Here is a 22451-nt window from a genome sequence, read left to right as displayed (position 1 = left end):
TGATTTGTTCATGTTGGTTTGATTTTCTTGGTCTGCTACGAGTTTTGACTTAGGATGGAATATTGATCAATGTTACCCCTAGCTAAATTTACCTCCTAATGTGGATATGTACAGTAATTACCAAGCCATGGTAGGATATGATGAAATGATATTCGGGTAAACCAGGATAGTGACTATGCTGAGTATGTCATGGATAATGCTATTTTGATAAAATGTTGGGCGATGGCCAGTAGTGCTTGATTTCAGATATAAAAGCTTGAGAGTATAGATAGATAGAGGAGTTGTCCTCTCACAAGTAGCACCTATTGCCAGGTTTTCACCATTTGTTTTTATTACACCTTTTTATTTGCCTTTTCTGATATTTTTATTTTTTTGTATTTTTGGATTTTATTGATGTTTTTTTTAATTTTTTGACTTTTCCATGCTTTAGAATACTCAAGTATAATATTTCTTCAAATGGATGTTGTTAGTTGGTTCGTTAAGCATATCTCCTTCTCAAGTTGCTAGTTGATAGGTGTCTGATCCATAGGATGATATGATGACATAGAGACCTAACCAGTTAGATTCAAACTTTCCTTTCTTTTCCTGATCTTGTTGATTTCTTGGATTTTCTTTGAGTACTAGGTCACCAATTTTAAATATTCTAGGGATGACCTTGTGATTGTAGCTTTGACACATGCGTTGTTGATATGCTTTGAGGTGAGTATAGGCATGTTGTCACTTTTCATCTAGAAGTTCTAGCTCTTGTAGTTTGTTTACTCGATACTCTTCATCCGGAATGAGACCTTTTAAAGATACTCTGAGTGATGGAATTTCCACCTTAAGCGGTAAAATTGCTTCTAATCCATACACCAAAGAATATGGCATAGCTCTTGTAGGTGTGCGGATGCTAGTTCTGTATGCCCAAAGTGCTGGATTGGGTTGCGCGTGCCAATCTTTTCTTGCATCATTCACTATTTTCTTGAGGATTTTCAATATTGTTTTGTTGGATGCCTCAGCTTGACCATTCCCTTGTGGCTAGTAAGATGTCGAGAAATGATGTTGGATTTTGAATCGTTCACATAGTTCTCACATATCCTGGTTTTTGAAGGGTCATCCATTATCTGTGATGATGGAACTTGGAATGCCATTTCTGTAGATCAGATAATTAAGAACGAAAGAGGCAATTTGTTTTCCAATCATTGTGGTCATGGGGACCACTTCAATCCATTTGGTGAAGTATGATGAATATTAAGAGGGGGGGGGGTGAATTCGTATACCAGAAAATACTGAACTCAAACACTCAAACATTTTAACAGTAAACCGGTAAAACAGTATTGCTAACAAACTGGTTAACACAAATGCTAACCAAATAGCAAATAAGGCATTTGCCTATAGAAGCACAATCACCATAACACAAGAGATTTTGACGTGGAAACCCAAATCGGAAAAACCATGGTGAGATGAAACTCACAAGTAACTATCTACAGAATAGTAACCAGACCGGTTAAGGTCATACAATGTTCTTCTCTAGAACATATCCTATTAGGAATCTCAATCTCTGTTAGGAGATAAGTATGATTAAAGACTACCTTGTTAGAGGATTTCAAATCCACAGTTGTGAACCACCTTGTTAGAGGATTTACAAAGCCTTTGCCAAGCCTACTCAGTTAAGGGTTTTAGATTTGTCGAAGATGTGAGTAATCAACAAGTGAATGAACTAGATACTAGCACAATATGCTTGGTTAGATCCTTGATATCTCATTGTTAATGCAATCCAACATTACTTCAATCTTCAGTAAATCCACACTCTGTTACAACACAAAGACTCAATCTTCCCTTCTAAGATCACACATACAAAAACTTATCAAACACCATAAACCCTAATAGCTATCCAACTCTTTTTAAAACCCTAGACATGATGTCCTTATAAAGGAATCTGATTTCATGTCAGTCCAATAGGATTACATTGCAAGTTCCTAGGTTTATTGCATCTAGACACATTTGGTAACACAACACAAAATCACCGTCAAAGTGTCGATGGATGGTAACTCATCACAGAGTATTACTGGTTCATACAACTTACCAATTACCAGTTGGTAACTCATCACAGAGTAATATCAGTTCATACAACTTTACCGATTACTAGTTGTCAAAAATAAAGACTGGGAAAATGATAACTGCCGCTAAAGTTTCTTCACTCCGCTTGAGGTCTCCATACCACTTGAGATCTATAAACACTTTATGTGAGATCTGTAAACACTTTCTGCAAAACACCGATAGCCTAAAGACTATAACACAATACCAGTTTGGAACAAATACCGATTGAGCATAACTCAAACATACAAGAAGTGATCTCAAAGCAAGTGTGTGTCCATCAATGAAAATCACAACATAAACATAAAAAATGCCAACAATATCCCCCTTTGGCATTGATGGCAACACTTAGGAAAATTTTGACATCTAAGTCTTTTACAACAAAAATATGTCATAATCAAAATTACTCCCCCTAAGCATATACACTATCCCTTTTGCAGAAAATACAATGTATACTACTCCCTTACAGAGATAAACATGAAAGTATACATAGCATGCATCAAAATTTTAAATACAGAATACTACTTCCCCTTTGTCAACAATGACAAAGTATAGCTGAATAACACTTGTTTCCATTAGCATTAAAATAATAAGTGTTTAAGACAATAAAGAGCGAAACTTGTCAAAAACTGATTTAAAGTCTTGCATAAATGTCTTCATGGATACAGACCATGACTCAAGCAATTAGGTAGCAACCTCACTCTCTATTTACATCTAGGATACGTGTTCCTCCATGGCGTCCAAGGTACTCATCTCTTGAGTAACCATTAAGGCATCCAAATTGAGATAGCATTTCTGAAGTATTTGAAGTCTTGGTAGTAGAACCAGTTGTAGTTCCTACAAATCTCTGGTCTAGTTGCTAATCTCCAACTCAATTCTTGCAGCCTGAAGTTAAAACCGGTGAATGGTTTGCCCATAAGAGGTAAAGGAATCATATGGCGTCTTGAAGGTTCTTATGAATGTCTGTAAATCAGTTTGTAGTTTGTTCTTCTAAGCAAGCACATCATCTCAGAATAGATGGGGTTGACATATCTTACTGAGTAGTAGATTCCCTTCATCCAGAACATCTTTAATGTCCTTCTGTGTTTTCTGTAGATCGGGCCAAAGCTCATTTAACTTCTTCACCAAGGTAGTGTTCAAAGCCTTTTGATGCTTCTTTATTACATTGGCTTCAGCAACATCTTCCAAACATTTCACTTGGTCCTCTACAACGGTGCATAAAAGCTTCAATTGAGCTAGAGAGGAATCAGTACTTGGGAGATTGGTATCAAGAATCAAACTGGTGAGAGTTTCCACCATAGTTTGAATCACATCTTCCTCCTTTTTCCTCCTTAGTGCTTCCAATCACTCTTAAGAAAGCTTAATTCTTTGCAGTAGCTCCATTTCATTTGCAAACTGGAGGTCAATGGGACTGGTGATGTTAGCCGGTTTGGTTTTACCACTGGTTTCCTTTGGGGTCTCTACATGTACACTCTTTGTTGTTTCCTCCTTTTCCTTGGCTTTTTGCTTATCTTCTTCTGCCTTCCTCTGCTCCTCAACTTCTTTCTTTCTTTTCTCTTCTTCCTTCTTCCTTTCTTCTTCTTTTCGCTTCTCTTCTTCTTTCCTTTCCTCTTCCTTCTTCTTCTTCTCCTCTTCATGTTTTCTCTCTTCTTCCTTCTTCTTCTTCTCCTCTTCCTATTTTCTCTTCTCCTCTTCTTTTCTCTTCTCCTCTTCTTTTCTCTTCTCCACTTCTTTTCTCTTCTCTTCCTCTTTTCTCTTCTCCTCTTCTTTTTGGTTCTTCTCTTCATCCTTTCTCTTTTCCTCTTCCTGTGTCTCCTGTCCTGTCGTTTCTATTGGTGTATCTAGAGTAACATCTTCACCGTTCAAGGCATCAACATCAATGGGGTCCATTTGCTCAGTGACCTTTTCTCCTTCATTGTTATACACCTCATCCGGTTTTGTAGTTTCTGATTCTTGTTCGGCCTTCCTATTGACTTCTGACACTTGGTGCAATCTCAGAGCTAATTTGGCATGAGAGTGGGTGTCATTTACCACTTATAGCAACAAGAGTCTCCTTCTTCTCATGAAGAAGAGGCCTTTATATTTTTCCATAACTTCATAGAGTTCAGAATTGGACACATCAGGAAAATATTGTGCAAATATTTCCTCTCTTATTTCCTGTTCCTTTTCTATGGCAATGCATCATTTGTTGTCTAAAAAATTATATAAAGAATCTGGTGTCACAGATTTGATTTCTGATGGCGACCGGTCATTAATACATAAATATTTAATAATTTCCTATTCCACTTCCTCTTTCTCACTATCATTGAAATCATCAAAATAATCTACTAAGTCACTCAACACTTTCCTCTTAATATTCTTAATGGTTCTTTGACAATGTGTCAAAGGTTTGTAAGAGGAGATATCAATATTTAATAGTGTTGATGATGTTAGTTCACTACTGGTTGCCTTTGTCTTCTTCCTTGTTTGCCTAGTCTTCTTAGGTTGTTCTTTAGATACAGTATCCTCTGAGTCCGGTGTGTTTCCTTTTGTCTTTTGCTTTCTCTCAAAGACCTTGGCGGGTGCAACTTCTAGTTTCTTCTTTTCCGGTGACCGCTTGGTCACTTTAGGACTCGCTGAAGTAACCAGTGCCGACATAGATGGCACTGCCTTTCCTTTCTTCACTAAGGGCTCTTCAACCAGTGTAACCCTTTCCAGATATGTGTCAGTTCTCTTCTTCTTAGGATCAAGCAATGAGGCAAGTAGGGTAGACGCATAACCGTCTAGCATGTCCTACATCACCTCATAGCCCATAGGCTCCACTTCTTCCTTTCTAGGCTCAACAACCTCCATCATGCACTCATCTACTTTGATGATAAAGTAGATGTCCTCTTCATACTTTTTGACAATATCACCAGATATTCTCACCATTTGGCTCATCTTATATCTGAACTCATCAAATTATTTGTTCAGGACTTCAGGATAACCGTTTCCAACCACTTGAAGACTTTCCCTAATTTTCTTTGTAACCAATTGGTCAGCAAACCATTGAATATCACCGACTCCTGGGAAATAGCCTTGGAAGTAGAAGAACAATCTGACCAATAGTTGTCCCAATTTAAATCTCAAGGTATTGTCCTCTTTTATTGACTTCAGGTTCACCAAAAGTTGCCTTTGCATACAGGTGCATAAATCAAATGAAGCATCTTCCATAATCATCCTGTACCCAACATTTACCACTACAATAGAGACATAGTTGATCCTGCTAGCATAGAATGTCTGGTAACCTATCACCATGTAGGCATACTTGACTAGATCGTCCTTGATGGTATTGATGGTCATTCCCTGTTGGTCACTCACAAAACCGGTGAGCTTGGTCATTTTAGTCTTGCTGGTCTTCCTTAGGGATGGCACTTCTCCAACATTACAGAAACCAATGACAACATGAATCACTTTTGGTGTGATTTCATGTGTCCGCTCTAAATATATTTTGTCACCATGCACTCTTCTTAGAATGATGCGGATGTGATCATGTGTGAATTCTTCAAGGAAATAGACTGCATTGTGAAGATTCTTCTTTTCTAATATGCTAAATTCTAGTTTAATCTTCTTGTCCTTCCTGCAAAACAAACTCAACTGAGAATTTATCACTAGAGATCCTAGGTCTTCAATTTTATAGTCAATGTAATCTAAAATACCTTCCTCTACTATAACACTAGCGGGTATTTGGGATAGGGCATTATATTTTGCCTTCCGTTGTATGAAATCTACTGAATCAATGGGTGCATTAGAACTAGAGTGTGATGCTGAAGCCATGATAAACAGAGAAACTCAAAAAAATACCTTCAAAAGTCAAGATTTAGGGCTTGCAAATTCCACTTCGTTACTCACTACTTCAGTTGTTGGACTACCACTTTTAGTTCTACACTTGACCGATTGATGATATCTTCAGATTCTTCTTCAAGGTTTTGAAATCTCTCTGAATTGCAAGACAAATTGCCTTTTGTCGCTCTACACTTGAAAACTTCTTTGCTTGAAAATTGATATGTGAAAATGACTTGAAAATCCCTTTTCAATGAATTCTTCACCTGCCATAATAAATGCTCCATTATTAGGGCATAAACACTAATTTGCCTTTTACCATTTCCAGTCTTCTGCCAATTGATAGGTATCACATTCTAGTTAAGGTCTTTTACCAGTGTAAACCGGGGGTTCGAAACATTTCACTGATTTGTTCCCCCTAAGCCATTTTGTAGCTTAGTTTGCTGGTTCAACGACTTCCACACTAGGTATAGAAACCGGTTCTTCTTGAGACACTTCTTTTGGCTTCTTCTTTTAAGTTTTCTTCATATCCATATGAATGGTTTCAACATCAATCTTTCCTTTCGAAGTGACTGGTATATCATCTGATATATTCTTTCTCATCCTACAGAATCTTGTTTTATGACCCAGTTTGTTGCAATGATAGCAAACCATTCCAGGTGCTCTCCACGGTCCATTATTCATATTTCCATTCTTCCTTCTACATGTTGCAGTAGTGTGACCACTACCATTACAAATCAAACAAGTTTCTCTCCATTGGGTTGCTGCTTGATAGCCACCGCTTCTTGATTGATGATTGTAGGTATTAAACTGATTAGGATTCTGGTTCCCAGAGGGTTCAGGAAAAACTCCTTGACTCCTTTGAGGATACCTTTCGATGTTGTGCATGACAATCCTACATTCAAATGCTCTATGCCCAAACTTGTTGCATGCATAACAATTTCCATTGAATCTAGTGGATCTAGGCTTATTGTTTAGAAAGTAAGGAAAATTATTGTAAGTCTTGTTTCTACATACATTAGTAGTGTGTCCTTCCTTGAGGCAATTAAAGAAAATAGGTTTGAACTTTTTCTTACCTTTATCCTTTGATGTCGGTTGTTTCTTTGATGCTACATCTTTTTCTCTAGAGGTCTCACCTTCTCCATACTCAGAGAAACCAAGTCCAGTGGTATTCTTTACCGGTTTTGCTGATTCAAGCTTTTGTTCTAACTTAACAATGCTCTTATTGAATTTGGTAAGTATTTCCTTTGACTCAGTGAGTTCTTTGGTAATAGCAGCATTGGACTCCTTCAAGTTTGCATTCTCAGAAATAGCCAAGTTTAGTTCACCTTGCATTTCTTCTTTTTCCACTTTTCTTTCATGGAGATGAGCGGTAAGTGCACAGATTTCTTCCTTCAGCTTGGAGATCTCATGATCTTTGTCTTTTACTAGATCTTTATCTTTCATTTTGGTTCTCAAGCTCTTGACACATCCTAATAGTTAGTCCTTCCAATTCCCTTCTTAGGTTGGCATTCAACTCATTCAGTTTTTCAACTTCTTTAACTTGGGAATCCATATCCGCTTCATCAAAGGAACTGTTTTCAGTTAGCTCCATCAGTTTCTTAGCATGCTCTCTCCTTTTTGCCAGAGAGGCCTTATATTTGACTTTGAGTTCATCATAAGCTTTCTCAGTCTCAGTGAGCCAATGAGTAAGTTCCCTCATAGTGTATTCCCCCATATCTCTTTTCAAGTGGTTAAACTTATAGAAAGGTTGGCTCTGATACCAATTGATGAATACTAAGAGGGGGGGTGAATTAGTATACCAGAAAATACTGAACTCAAACACTTAAATAGTTTAACAGTAAACCCGTAAAACAATTTTGCTAACAAACTGGTCAACACTAATGCTAACCAAATAGAAAATAAGGCATTCACCCATAGAAGCACAATCACCATAACACAAGAGATTTTGACATGGATCCCAAATGGAAAAAACCACGGTGAGATGAAACTCACAAGTAACTATCTGCAGAATAATAACCAGATCGGTTAAGGTCATACAATGTTCCTCTCTAGAATAGATCCTATTAGGAATCTCAATCTCTATTAGGAGATAAGTCCAGGTAAAGACTACCTTGTGAGAGGATTTCAGATCCACAGTTGTGAACCACCTTGTTAGAGGATTTACAAAGGCTTTGCCAAGCCTACCCAGTTAAGGGTTTCAGACTTGTCGAAGATGTGAGTAATCAACAAGTGAATGATCTAGATCCTTGATATCTCATTGTTAATGCATTCCAACATTACTTCAGTCTTCAGTAAATCCACACTCTGTTATAGCACACAGACTCGATCTTCCCTTCTAAGATCACACATATAAAAACTTATCAAACACCATAAACCCTAATAGCTATCCAACTTTTTTTAAAACCCTAGACATGATGTCCTTATAAAAGAATCTGATTTCATGTCAGTTCAATAGGACTACATTGCAAGTTCCTAGGTTCATTGCATCTAGACACATTTGGTAACACAACACAAAATCACCGTCAAAGTGTCGGTGGATGGTAACTCATCACAGAGTATTACCGGTTTATACAACTTTACCGATTACCAGTTGGTAACTCATCATAGAATAATACCGGTTCATACAACTTTACCAATTACCGGTTGTCAAAAATGAAGACTGGGAAAATGATAACTGTCATTTAAGTTTCTTCGCTCCGCTTGAGATCCTCAAACCACTTGAGGTCTCCATACCACTTGAGATCGGTAAACACTTTCTACAAAACATCGATAGCCTAAAGACTATAACACAATACCGGTTTGGAACAAATACCAGTTGACCATAACTCATACATACAAAAAGTGATCTCAAAGCAAGTGTGTGTCCATCAATGACAATCACAACATATGCATAAAAAATGACAACAAAGTATTCTGTTGCAGTGATAATGAACTTGTGTCCATTTGAAGATGAAGGGTGTATTTTGCCTACTAAGTCCAGTCCCCACTAGCAAAAAGGCCAGGATGTTGTGAATGGATCCAGTTCCTATGCTGGTGCATGTATAAGATTGCCATGGATTTGGCATTTAGGATATTTCTTTGCAAAATGGTAAGAATCCATTTCCATTGTCGGCCAGTAATATCCCATTCTTAGAATTTTTTTAGCAAGAGTAGGACCACTTGAATGTGTGCCATACATATCTTTGTGAAGCTCTTGTAAAGAAGAGTCGGATTCATTACGATCAAGAAAATAGAGAAGAGTACCATTTGGACCTCGACGGTAAAGCGTATCAGCAGTCAGAGTGTAACAGGTGGCTTGCTGGATAAAGTTACATTTTTTATTTTGAGATAGGTCAATGGGTAGGGTATTGGTTTTGAGATAGTCGTATATTGTTTTGTATAATGAAGAGTTTGAACCGGTTAGGGCATAGATAACATGGGATGTAGAATTGTCATAGGCTGGGGAAAATAGTTGCTCTACCAGAAACTCATAACGACTCTGTTGTTCTGGAATTTGTAGGAGTGAAGCAATAGCAGCCATTGCATCAGCTACTCTGTTGTCCAACCTTGGTATTTACTCAAAGGTGATGTGTACAAAATATTATTTGAAATAATCTACCATTTATTTGTATGGTAGCAGCTTGTCAAATTTCATCTGATAGTCATTGTTGATTTTATTTATGACTAGTTGTGAATCTCTGTAGACTTTCAATTCTATGATTCTCCATTCCATGGCCATTTTGATGCTTGTCACTTGTGCCTCATATTCAACAATGTTATTTGTGCAAGGAAACATGAGTCTATATGATCTTGGTATGGTGTGTCTATCAGGGGTGATGAACAAAATGCCAACATTGGAGCCATGTTAAGTGTAGGAACCATCAAAGTATAGGGTCCATTGCTTGGTGGTTATAGTAAGAACATCCTTTTCTAGAAATTAGATCTCCATTAGTTGTTTATCTTGTAGTGGTGCATTGGCTAACTGATCTGCAATTATTTGTCCTTTGATAGCTTGATGCTCTATGTAGTGGAAATCAAATTCGCTGAGAATCATTACCCATTTAGCCAATATGTCTGTGAGAGCTGCTTTGCTGAGCAAGTATTTTAGAGGATCATTTTTTGCTACTAGCTTGATTGTGTGAGCTAGCATGTAGAGTCAAAACTTTTGGGAAGCAAATATTACTATTAAACAAGCCTTCTCAATGAATGTATAATTGACCTCATATCCATTTAAAGTTCTACTTATGTAATAGATAGCTCGTTCTTTGCCTTCTTGATTTTCTTGTGCTAACAGTGCCCCCAATGATATGTCTGTTGTGGATATGTAGAGAATAAGTGGCTTCCTTGCTATTGGTGTTACCAGAACTGGTGGGTTCATTAGATATTGCTTGATTTGATAGAATGATTATGCACATTTGGCTTCCCATCTGAATGGTACATTTTTATGTAGCAAATGATTGAAGGGTAGGCTTTTATATGCTAGTTGAGCGATGAATTGCCTATTTGATTGGAGTCGTCCCTGCAAGGATCTAAGTTGACTGATGTTCTTAGGTGGTGATATCTCCATGATGGCTTGTACCTTTGTTGGATCTACTTCAATGCCCTTTTCTAAGACTATGTAGCCTAATAATTTGCCTGATGTAACCCCAAAGACACACTTCTTAGGGTTGAGCCTAACTTGAAATTTCTCCAATCTTTCAAAAAATTTCTCTAGGATGCCAAGATGTTCTGCTCAAGTAAATGATTTAGCTAGTAAATCATCCACATAGTCCTCCATGAAGGTATGCATCATGTCATGAAAGATTGTTGTCATTGCTCATTGATAAGTTGCCCCAACATTCTTTAAGCCAAAAGGCATGACATTCGAACAATACTTTCCCCAAGGACAGGTAAATGTTGTTTCATCTTGATCCTCTAGAGCTATCTTGATTTGATTATAGCCAGAAAAACCGTCCATTAGTGATAACATTGCCTGGCTTGCTGTGAGGTCTAAAATTATGTCAATAATGGGCAAAGGAAAGTCATCCTTTGGATAGGCTTTGTTGACATCTCAAAAATTGATGCATATGCTGATACTGCCATTGGGTTTTGAAATTGGCACAATGTTGGAAATCCATTTAGCATAGTCTATAGGTCAAATAAATCCCACGTCTAATAGTTTCTTTAGTTCAACTTTGACCATGAGTGCTACATGTGGATTCATCTTTCTTAGTTTTTGCTTAACCAATTTAGCTCTTGGAGCAATAGACAAGTGATGCATGATTAGATGTGGATCAGTCCAGGGCACATCTACATATGACCAAGCAAAATTTATTTTCTTTTCTTTAAAGAATTTGATAAACTCTTATTTTTCAACCTCTGACAGAGATTCTGCTAGGTGTATGTTTTTGGCTTCTTCTGTTGTACCAATGTTGATTGATTGAGCAGGCTCACTCAATATGGGTGATCGCTCTTGATACTGTTCAGGAAGAGTGTCAAGTCTCTCATCCTTAGGTGCCTTAAAAAGGTTTTCACCCACAGATGCGTCCTTTATTTTTACTTTTTTGTGATCTAGTGCTTCCATTGACTGGTTTTCAGTAGTAGATCCTTTATTTCTTTCATTTTTGCAATTGAGAGACATGACACTCCCCTGATTGCAGATGTTGTTACTTTGTTCACTGGTAGAGTTTGTTTCTGGGTTGATGGTAGATAAGTAATGGATAATGGAATCATCATTTGGGAAAATTGGTATGTCATGATTTTTAGGTTCATCCCAATCTATGAGGTCAGGAAAGATGAGTGGTAAAGAGTCATTGGGTGGGTCAAGTTTAGCCGCTGTAAGTGTCAGGATGGAGGTATCATCAAGGTTGGCTAGGATATTAAATAAGTTAATGATTTTGTTGAGGTATTTGATGGTATCATCTTCTTTGTAAACTTGTTCGTAATGTTTCTGCTCATTTTCCTTGGTATCATAGATATTCTATGGACAAAATTCAAGTAGTCTAGTCTCTGTGCCTTGTTCTTCTTGGGAAAGGGGTGTATGATTGGCATTTTTAGCAATATCTTCAGTAACATTGGAACAACTTCCCCATTCATATTCATTTGAATCAGTCTCAGAGGGATTATCCCAGATTCTCTAGTGTTGTGGACTAGTATGTTGTTGGGTGAAGATAGGTCTTTGATGATTGATACTAATCTGACAGTCTTCTTGGATTCTGTATCAGATCTTGCTTCTATTCATTGCATCTAATCATATACTGTCTCTCCTTGGGGAGTAATAATGTTCTCAGGGGGTGATTTGTTTGAAATAGGTTCCTGAACATGATGTACCTCTGCACAAGATGCTTCTTCTTTTTGAATGGTTGATTTCTCTTGATGTTTCTCTTTTTCCTGGTATTCATGTTCCTTTCATATTATTTCTGCTGATTCAAATAGTTCCTCCTACCATGATATCTCCTTGTATTTCTTCTTTGCTTTCCACTAAGGTTTTTGATATTTACTTGGTGTCTTCTTTGGGGGTAGAGTGTGTTCACAGTCCAATCATGTTTTGTCTTTAGAAAATTGTGAAGGAGGATCTAATAGTTATGTGACACCTTCCTGACACTTGTCGATAGGTCCTTTGCCATTGTATCCCATTTTTGCATGATCAGATAGCCTTTTCAATATAGTTGTGTTGGTATAGCTACTTCCTTACTAGTTTCTCAAACTGCTTCTTCATCTTTGTATAGCCAACTAAGGATGTCCTTTTCTTCTGACTCATGTGCTAGTGTGCCTAGTTGAATCAACTTGCCATCAAACTTGGTGATGGGTTGTGTTGGTTGATGTGTTGATGTTGTAGGTAGTCCATGAGATTTAGGCGATGCTGGTAAGTTGACTAAACACAAGGGTTCCAAAGAGTACTCTCCCATGCCTTGTTCTTTGACTTTCATCTTTTGTTTAAAATCCATAGATAAAGACTTAGGCTTTTCTTGCCAAAAATCTAGTGCTGAGGAAAGTTGTTTTTCTTTGTTATATGGAACCAAACTATCTTGGGTTTCCCCCATAGAATTACAATATTGAAAAGGGTTATGATCTGCTATAATAGATATCTCTTGTCCATTGTAGGGGAACTTAACACACTGGTGATAAGTTGAAGGTGCTGCTTGCATTTCATGTATCCAAGGTTGACCTAATAAGATATTATATGTGAGGTCTATATCTAAGACTTGGCACATAGTGTCCTTTTGTATTGGTCCTACTTGAATTAGCAACACCACTATTCCTTTGGATGATCTCTCTTCATCATCATATGCTTTGATAGTGATATTTTTGTGTGGATCAATATACTGCTCAGAGAAGCCTAATGCACAGATAAGTTTTAAGGTACAGATATTGAGTCCACCTCCTCCATCTATTAATACTCTTTTGACTCAATGTTTGTAGACGAAGACTTGAATGTGGAGGGGAGTATTGTGTGGATGGATTAATGAAATATTATCATTCTTAGAAAAGGTGAGATTATGAGGCCCTGTCATATGAGCCATCATGGCTTGGAATTTGTCAGTATCCAGATCCTGAGGTACATTTATTTCCAATAGCACTTGTTCCAAGATGTCCTTGTGTTTTCGTGAAAGTTTCAGCAACTCAAGTATAGATATTTGAGAGGGAGTTTTGCATAGCTGACTTACTAGATCATATTGAATCTTGGGGATCATTTTCTGTTGATGTATGTCCCTTCAAGGAATATTTGTGAGTTCTGGTGGTTACATTGATTGATTCATGTTCACGTTTGTCCTTGATTGTAATGAAATTTACTTGATTGTCATCAATTGATATATGATTGATGGTGCTATTGTATATGTGATTGATACAAGCTCCACGTGTATCATTTGAGGTTGAAGCTCCATCCTTGTTGTAGTTTGGAAGAGGATTCTTAAAGGCACCATGGTCACCATTTGTCTTGAGACCATCAACTGTTAAATCGACTCTATCAATCATGTCTTGAACAGTGTTTTTCAGCCTCATGCAATCATTTGTTTGATGTCCTTTGTTTCGATAAAAGTCAGAAAAGTGTGAGTCATTCCACCAAGGTGGTTTGACTTGTGGTTCAAAGTTGTTGATTGCTAGTAAAGAGATAATTTGGTTTGCCAAGAGTTCTCTGAATGTGGACTCCAATGATTTCCCTAATGGCGTGTAAATGCATTTAGGAAAGTTATTGGTGTTACCTCATGAGTTTGTATTAGGTCCTCAATTTGTGTTATTGTTTTGGGTATTATTAGTGTTGTTTGTGTTAAGATGATCTTGATTGGTATTGAGTGCATAAGTGTTAGTGCTTTAGTTAGCACCCTTTTGATTCTTGGTAGTCTGAGGATTTCCTAATAAATCTAACACTGGTTGTTTGGACTTCACATCATTAGCTTCGTTTCCTCCTTCATTTATAGTATTTTTGTTTCTGGTCCAGAACCTAGATTTGTCTAGGTTATTATTGTTTTGGTTATTGTAATGAGAGTTGGATGAATTTGTTCCTTCTTTGAAGAATTTCAATGTTCCTTTCTTGACACATTCCTCCTCTACTTGGATGCCATTTTCAATCAATTTGGAAAAAGATGGTATGCATTGGAGTTTGAGTATGTAATTCATCTCACTATTCAAATTGTCAATGAAAATTTCCATCTTTTCCTTTTTAGGCACATCTCAAGGATATCTTGAAACCATTCATCACCAATGTTGAAGGAATACCATGAATGTTTCGTTGTTCTTCTGTTTGGTATTGTAGACATCCAGCATGGTGATGACATGTTGAATGTTGTAGGAATATTGAGTGATAAATTTGTTGACTAATTCATCAAAGGACCTAATAGGAGGTGTGATTTTGGATAATCATTCCATTGTTTGCCCTCCCAAGCTTCTTGGGAATCGTCTCATTAAATAGGTGTCATCATGGGCTGATTCCAGGCTCATGGTACAAAATTCCTGGACAAGATCATGTGGATCGCTTTTCCCATCATATTTGTCAAATTTGGGAATGTCTGAATTTCGGGGAAAAGGTACCATGTTTAACCTTCTGTCAAAAGGATAAGGACAAATTTCATTCAAGGAATACCATACTATTGATCCTTGTTGCATTTCTTGCATTTTTTTTTGCAACATTTGCATTTTCTATGTGATAGAAACCAAGGGTGCATTTTTTTGCCAAGGGAAGAGTTCTTCTTTCTCATTGCTTCTAGTTTGGAATGGGGTGTGTAGCGGTATGGTTTTCTCAAGGCTGTTTTGCTCGGGTATGTTTTTGTCAGGGATGTTTTTCTCAGGGTCACATGCATCCTCTTCTCTTTGTTGTTCTTGATAAGTATAGAGTCAATACCTTGTTCTAAAAATGTTTGAATCAAAGTCTTCAAGAATCCTAACTCCTTTGCTTGCGAGCATGAGTAGGTGTTTTTCTTTATCAGCCTCTATGAGTCTTTCCATGAGTCTTTGGAATGAGGCAGTTTCTTGGCATTCCTGAAGGAGTTCTTCAGTGATCTCCATGTCTTCTAGATTTGGATAGTTGAAGGGATTTGATTATCGTTGCCCCATACTGGACTATTTTTGTGTTTCTCTTTGTTTGTTTCGTTAAGAGCTAGTGATAGTGGGCATCTAGTAGAAACTCTTTGTGATGAAGGGAACAAATTCCTCTTCTGTGTTTTGTTCAGGAGTTGGCGGCTCTACTCAAGGTACGCTATAATTAATGTAAACTTTTGGGAAGAAAGATGGATTGATTTTTCCCATGTGATGCAAGCATTGATTGAATGCTTCTTTTTGACAGAATGCTCTACTCCTCAATGGTTCCTCATTAAATTTGTTTGTTTTTTCTTGAAGATATAAGTGCATATGTCAGAGGAATGTTTGATGAGATTTCAAGAGTTGGAGATTGATGTATAAAAACTGTTAGGTCCTAGAGACAACAGAGAGGGGGGGTGAATCAATTGTCAAATAAATTCAAACCAAAAACAACTTATCCAAAGTTAATGCTTAATATCGATAAACCAAACTTTATGTTGGTAGACAGTTTACCAATTAATTGCAGTACCAGTAAAGATTAATGCATGAAATAGAAAGACAATAACATCCACAACACATAACACCAATGTTTGTATGTGAAAACCTTGTAAGAAGAAAAAGCATGGTGGGAAACTTTACCCACAGTCAGAGGATACTACTACAGATAGCATGTGTATATAAATGGGGTCTGCACATGCAAAAAGGCCAAGCACCTAGAGCTCACCGCTCAAACACAAATAGGAGTCACACTGACTACAATTGGATGGTTAGATCCAATAAAGATGTACTACTCAAAATAGCATCTTCATATGCTAGATTCAGTACCGGTGTTATTCTGATTGCCTTTACAAAAAAACCTTCCTTCAACCTTCAAATGATGTCTGCATGTATAGCTCTGCTTATTCTCACATATATCGAATTATTCCTTCCTTCAGATTTGCATATCGATCTTACAAATAAGATGTTACATTTATACCATAACCTAAGACCAATTTTAGTAGGTCGACACTAAAAGATATTACAACAATTTACAAGTAAATCAATAATCGATGTAATAACTAATTCAAAATGTTGGCTTAATGCATTTACAACAATAATAAATCATCTCCAAAGTGTGTCATGTTGATCTGGAATAGATAAACCTGTTGGTGCCTATCCTGGACCTATTTGCCAGTAACAATAAATATGCAAACTCAAATATACCAATGAACAAATTGTTGGTATTTTGGTATGGGTTTTTCATTAATTTCAACACCTACTAACACTTATCAACTTTGGCACTTTGAAGAATCGACAATGTTCACCGACAAGCAAGTAACTTATGCACAGTCACCAGTATCTGGTACACCGGAAAGGATATAATGTTCACTGGCACTTGGAATGATATGGAAAACACCTGGTTATGTCAAGGACATCATTTAGACACTTTTTCTTGGAGATTTGTTCATTGGCACATTCGTATTTACGTATTTGTTATTACCGGCAAATAGGTCCAAGATATACACCAGCAGGTTTATCTATTCCAGATCAACACGACACACTATGGAGATGTTTTATTATTATTGTAAATGCATCAAGCCAACATGTTGAATCGGTTATTACATCAAACATTGTTTTATTTGCAAAATGATTTTATTGTAATATCTTTTAGAGCTGACCTACTAAAATTGGTCTTAGGTTATGATATAAATGTAAGATCTTATTTGTAAGACCAAGTGAGGAATGTGAAAAGGAATTGTGCGAAGGTATATGTGAGAATAAGCAGAGCTATACTTGTAGACATCATTTGAAGGTGAAGGAGGGCTTTTGTGAAGACAATCAAAACTAAACTGGTACTGAATCCAACATAGAAAGATGCTAGTTTGAGCAGTACATCCTTATTGTATTTAACCATCCAATTGTAGTCAGTGTGACTCCTAATTGTGTTTGAGCAGTGAGTTATAGGCACTTGGCCTTTCTGCATGTGTAGAACCCATTTGTATACACATACTATCTGCAGTAGTATCATCTAATTGTGGGTAAGGTTTCCCACCATGGTTTTTCCCCTTACAGGGTTTCCACGTACAAATACTGGTGTTATGTGTTGTGGATATTATTGTGTTTCTATTTCATGCATTACTGGTACTGTAATTAACTGATAAAACTGTCTGCCGGCATAAAAGACTAGTTTACCGGTATTAAGCATTAAAGTTGGTTATGTTTTTTGAATTTATTTGACAACGGATTCACCCCCCCCCTCTCAGTTGTCCTTGAGACCAAACAATTGGTATCAGAGCCTAGTCCTCTTTTGCAGAAGTCTAACAACTTGAGGAGATCCAATGTCTACCAACTATTTCAGGAAGGATAGTCCTAAACTTGATGGAACCAACTATGGCATATGGAAGATCAGAATGGAGACACATCTGAATTGCATTGGAAAGGACATCTGGGATGTTACAAAGAATGCTTATACTGCTCCTATTCTGAATCAACCTAATCCACCCAACTTGGCTAAAGATGAAGAAAATGATTGCAAAGCAAGAGAAGCACTTTTGAGTGCATTATCAGATCAGCAAATCATGGGATTATCAGATAGGTCTACTACTAAAGCTATTTGGGATCATTTGGAAACACTGAATGAAGGAGATTCCACAATCAAAATTGCAAAACTTGAAAGCTTCTAGGTCAAGTATGAAAATCTGAAAATGGAAGAAGATGAAAGGATTTCTACTTTTATGGAAAGAGTTAATGAAATTGTTTTGTGTATTAAATGTTGTGGAGGAACCTTAAGTGAAGATGAAATTGTTTCAAAAGTTTTAAGAGCATTGCCACCGGCATATAAAATGAAGGTTACTACTATAAATGAGTTAAGAACAATGCCAAATACATCAATAACTAGGGATACATTGATTGGAAAACTTTCATCTTTTGAAATTAAGGAATTTGGTCTTGTTGCTACTATAAAGACAGATTTAGCTTTTAAATCATCAACATAATCTACACCATCATTTGACAAGTCTGATTGGAAAGCCTTTTATGCAAGAGAACTTGAAGAAAGCAGGAGAGAAAATGAAGAACTTGAAGAACTTGAAGCACTATTTGCAAGGAAAATGCCTAAAGGTCTAGTTGGAAGTAAGTATGAAGGTAAAGCACCCTTTAAATGCTTTAACTATAATAAGATTGGTCATATGGCTTCAAGATGCTCTAATAGACATGCTAGACTAAGAGAAGAAGCTAGCAGAATGTACAAGCCTAACGCTGAATATCAGAGATACATATTTAAGAAGAATAAAGACAACTCTTGTTATCTTGTTGATGAACAAGTCACTGATGATTCTGATGAAGATCCGATAGACTATGGATGAGTTTTTGTTGCTATAACAGAAGATCAACTGGCACCTATTGTTTAACTGATAGAACAGGCCTTGGCAGCTAAAATTGAAGTTAAGGATGAATGGATCATTGATTCAGGATGCTCACATCATATGACTAGTGATAAAAGTAAATTCTTGAACTTTTAGGAATATAATGGAGGTCTAGTGAGATTTGGAGATGATAAAGCTTGCTTGATCAAAGGTAAAGGTACAATATCTCTTGATGGTAAGCATAATACTGACAATGTTTACTATGTAGAAGGTTTAAAGCATAAGTTTACTATGTGCTTACTGCCTCTCTCCAATATACATGTCGTAGATTTGCTTCTAATAACATACTTCTGGCTGCATCCAAGATAGTTCTATTTTTCCTTTCAACAACTCTATTTTGCTGGGGTGTCTGAGGTGCTGATAACTATCTTCTGATTCCATTTACTTCACAAAATGTATTAAATTCCTTAGATGTAAATTCACCTCCTTGATCTGATCTCATACATTTGTTTTTCTTACTGGTTTCATTTTCTACCATTGCCTTGAATAGTTTGAATTTCCCAAGTGCTTCTCATTTTTCTCTGAGAAAAGTAACCCAACAATTCTATAATAGTCATCAATAATTAGCATGAAATATCTATCACCTTGTAGAATTTTAGTTCTAGCTAGACCACATAAATCAGTATGAATTAAGTCAAGAGCATTATTGGATTTTTCTGGAATACTTTTAAAAGATGCTCTAACTTGTTTTCCAAATTGACATTCCTTACATACTGGATTGTGAGGTTTAACAATCTTAGGTAGATCTCTAACTGCCTTAGTAGTACTGATTTTCACAATGCAATCAAAATTTACATGACAAAGTCTCTTATGCCATAGCCAACTTTCATCAATATGTGCAATCAAGCATGTCTTTTCATTATTATTCAAATGAAAGATGTTACCTCTAGTTTGATTACCAGTTACAATTTCCAAACCAGTTCTATTCATAATTTTGCATTTTCCATTCTTGAATTGTAACTAAAATCCTTTCTCAACTAATTGTCCAACAGTCAAAAGATTATGCTTTAAACCTTCAACATAGCAAACATTGTCAATTTTATGCTTACCATCAAGAGATACCTTTTCCTTTGATCAAACAAGCTTTATCATCTCCAAATCTTACTAGACCTCCATTATATTCATGAAAAGTCAAGAATTTACTTTTATCACTAGTCATATGATGTGAACATCCTGAATCAATGATCCATTCATCCTTAACTTTAATTTTAGCTATCAGGGCCTACTATATTGGTTGAATAGTAGGTGCCAGTTGATCTTCTGTTATAGCAACAAAGACCCATCCATTGTCTGTCAGATCCTCATCAGCAAGATAACAAGATTTGTCTTTATTCTTCTTAAATCTGTATCTCTGATATTCAGGTTTAGGCTTGTATGTTCTTCTAGCTTCTTCTCTTAATCTTGCATGTTTATCAGGGCATCTTGAAGCCATATGACCAATCTTATTATAGTTAAAGCATTTCAAGGGTGCTTTACCTTCATACTTACTTCCAACTGGACCTTTAGGCATTTTCCTTGCAAATAGTGCTTCAAGTTCTTGAAGTTCTTCATTTTCTCTCCTGCTTTCTTCAAGTTCTCTTGCATAAAAGGATTTCCAATCAGACTTGTCAACTGATGGTGCAGATGATGTTGATGCCTTAAAAGCTAAATCTGTCTTTATAGTAGCAACAAGACCAAATTCCTCAATTTCAAAAGTTGAAAGTTTTCCAATCAATGTATCTCTAGTTACTGATGTATTAGGCATTGTTCTTAACTCATTTATAGCAGTAACTTTCATTTTGTATACTGATGGAAATCCTCTTAAAACTTTTGAAACAATTTCATCTTCACTTAAGGTTCCTCCACAACATTTAATGCCCAAAACAATTTCATTAACTCTTTCCATAAAAGAAGAAATCCTTTCATCTTCTTCCATTTTCAGATTTTCATACTTGACTCGGAAGCTTTCAAGTTTTGTAATTTTGACTGTGGAATCTCCTTCATTCAGTGTTTCCAAATGATCCCAAATAGCTTTAGTAGTAGACCTATCTGATAATCCCATGATTTTCTAATTTGATAATGCGCTCAAAAGTGCTTCTCTTGCTTTTCAATCATTTTTCTCATGTTTAGCCAAGTTAGGTGGATTAGGCTGACCAGGAGTTGGGGCAGTATAGCCATTCTTTGTAACTTTCCAGATTTCCTTTCCAATGCAATTCAGATGTGTCTCCATCCTGATCTTCCATATGGCATAGTTGGTTCCATCAAGTTTAGGACTGTCCTTCCTGAAATAGTTAGAAAACATTGGATCTCCTCAAGCTTTTAAACTTATGCAAAAGAGGACTATGCTCTAATACCAATTGTTAGATCTTGGAGACAACTGAGAGTGGGGGGGGGGTGAATCAATTGTCAAATAAATTCAAACCAGAAAAAATTTAGCCAAACTTAATGCTTAATACCGGTAAACCAAATTTTATGCCGGTAGACAGTTTATTAGTTAATTGCAGTACCAGTAAAGATTAATGCATGAAATTGAAAGACAATAAAATCCACAACACATAACACCAATGTTTGTACGTGGAAACCCTGTAATCTATAAGGGGAAAAACCACGGTGGGAAACCTTACCCATAGTCAGATGATACTACTGCAGATAGTATGTGTATACAAATGGGGTCTGCACATGCAGAAAGGCCAAGCGCCTAGATCTCACTGCTCAAACACAAATAGGAGTCACATTGACTACAATTGGATGGTTAGATCCAATAAATATGTACTGCTCAAAATAACATCTTGATATGCTGGATTTAGTACCAGTGTAGTTTTGATTGCCTTTATAAGAAAACCTTCCTTCAACCTTCAAATGATGCGTGCATGTATAGCTCTGCTTATTCTCGTATATACTAAATTATTCCTTCCTTCACATTCACATATCGATCTTACAAATAAGATCTTACATTTATACCATAACCTTAGACCAATTTTAGTAGGTCGGCTCTAAAAGATATTACAACAATTTACAAGTAAATCAATAACTGATGCAATAATCGATTCAACATGTCAGCTTAATGCATTTACAACAATAATAAATCATCTCTAAAGCATGTTGTGTTGATCTAAAATAGATAAGCCTATCGGTGCTTATCCTGGACCTATTTGCTGGTAACAACAAATATGCAAACTCGAATATACCAATGAACAAATCTCAAAGACAAAGTGTCCAAATGATGTCTTTGATATAACCAAGTGTTTTCCATCTCATTCCAAGTGCCAGTGAACAATATATCCTATCAATGTACTAGATACCGGTGACTGTGCATAAAGTCATTTGCTTGCCAGTGAACATTGCCAATTCTCCAAAGTGCCAGAGTTGATAAGTGTTAATAGGTGTTGACATCAATGACAAAATCATATCAACATAACCAAAATACCAATAAAAACCTATTCCATTTAGCAAGTTTCTGAGAACTAGGTTGTTGTTTCCTTAACTTAGTGTTGTGATAAATACTCTTTCTTCTCAGAATATGATTATTAGTCATGCATGGGTGATCAATGGTTTCCTTTGATTTGTTTTGGATTCAAGATATATTGTTTGGAAACTTAAGTCTACTTTTATCAAATGAAGGTTTAGATGCCCCCTCATGACAAAGTGCGTCAAATGTTATGGAATAAGAGCTTTCCCGATATGGAAACTGAATTTGACAACTTTGAGTTTGAA

Source organism: Cryptomeria japonica, chromosome 5 (genome assembly GCF_030272615.1).
Source record: "Cryptomeria japonica chromosome 5, Sugi_1.0, whole genome shotgun sequence".
Classification (NCBI taxonomy): Eukaryota; Viridiplantae; Streptophyta; class Pinopsida; order Cupressales; family Cupressaceae; genus Cryptomeria; species Cryptomeria japonica.
The sequence above is the reverse complement of the archived record's forward strand: the minus strand, read 5'-3'. Positions refer to the sequence as shown.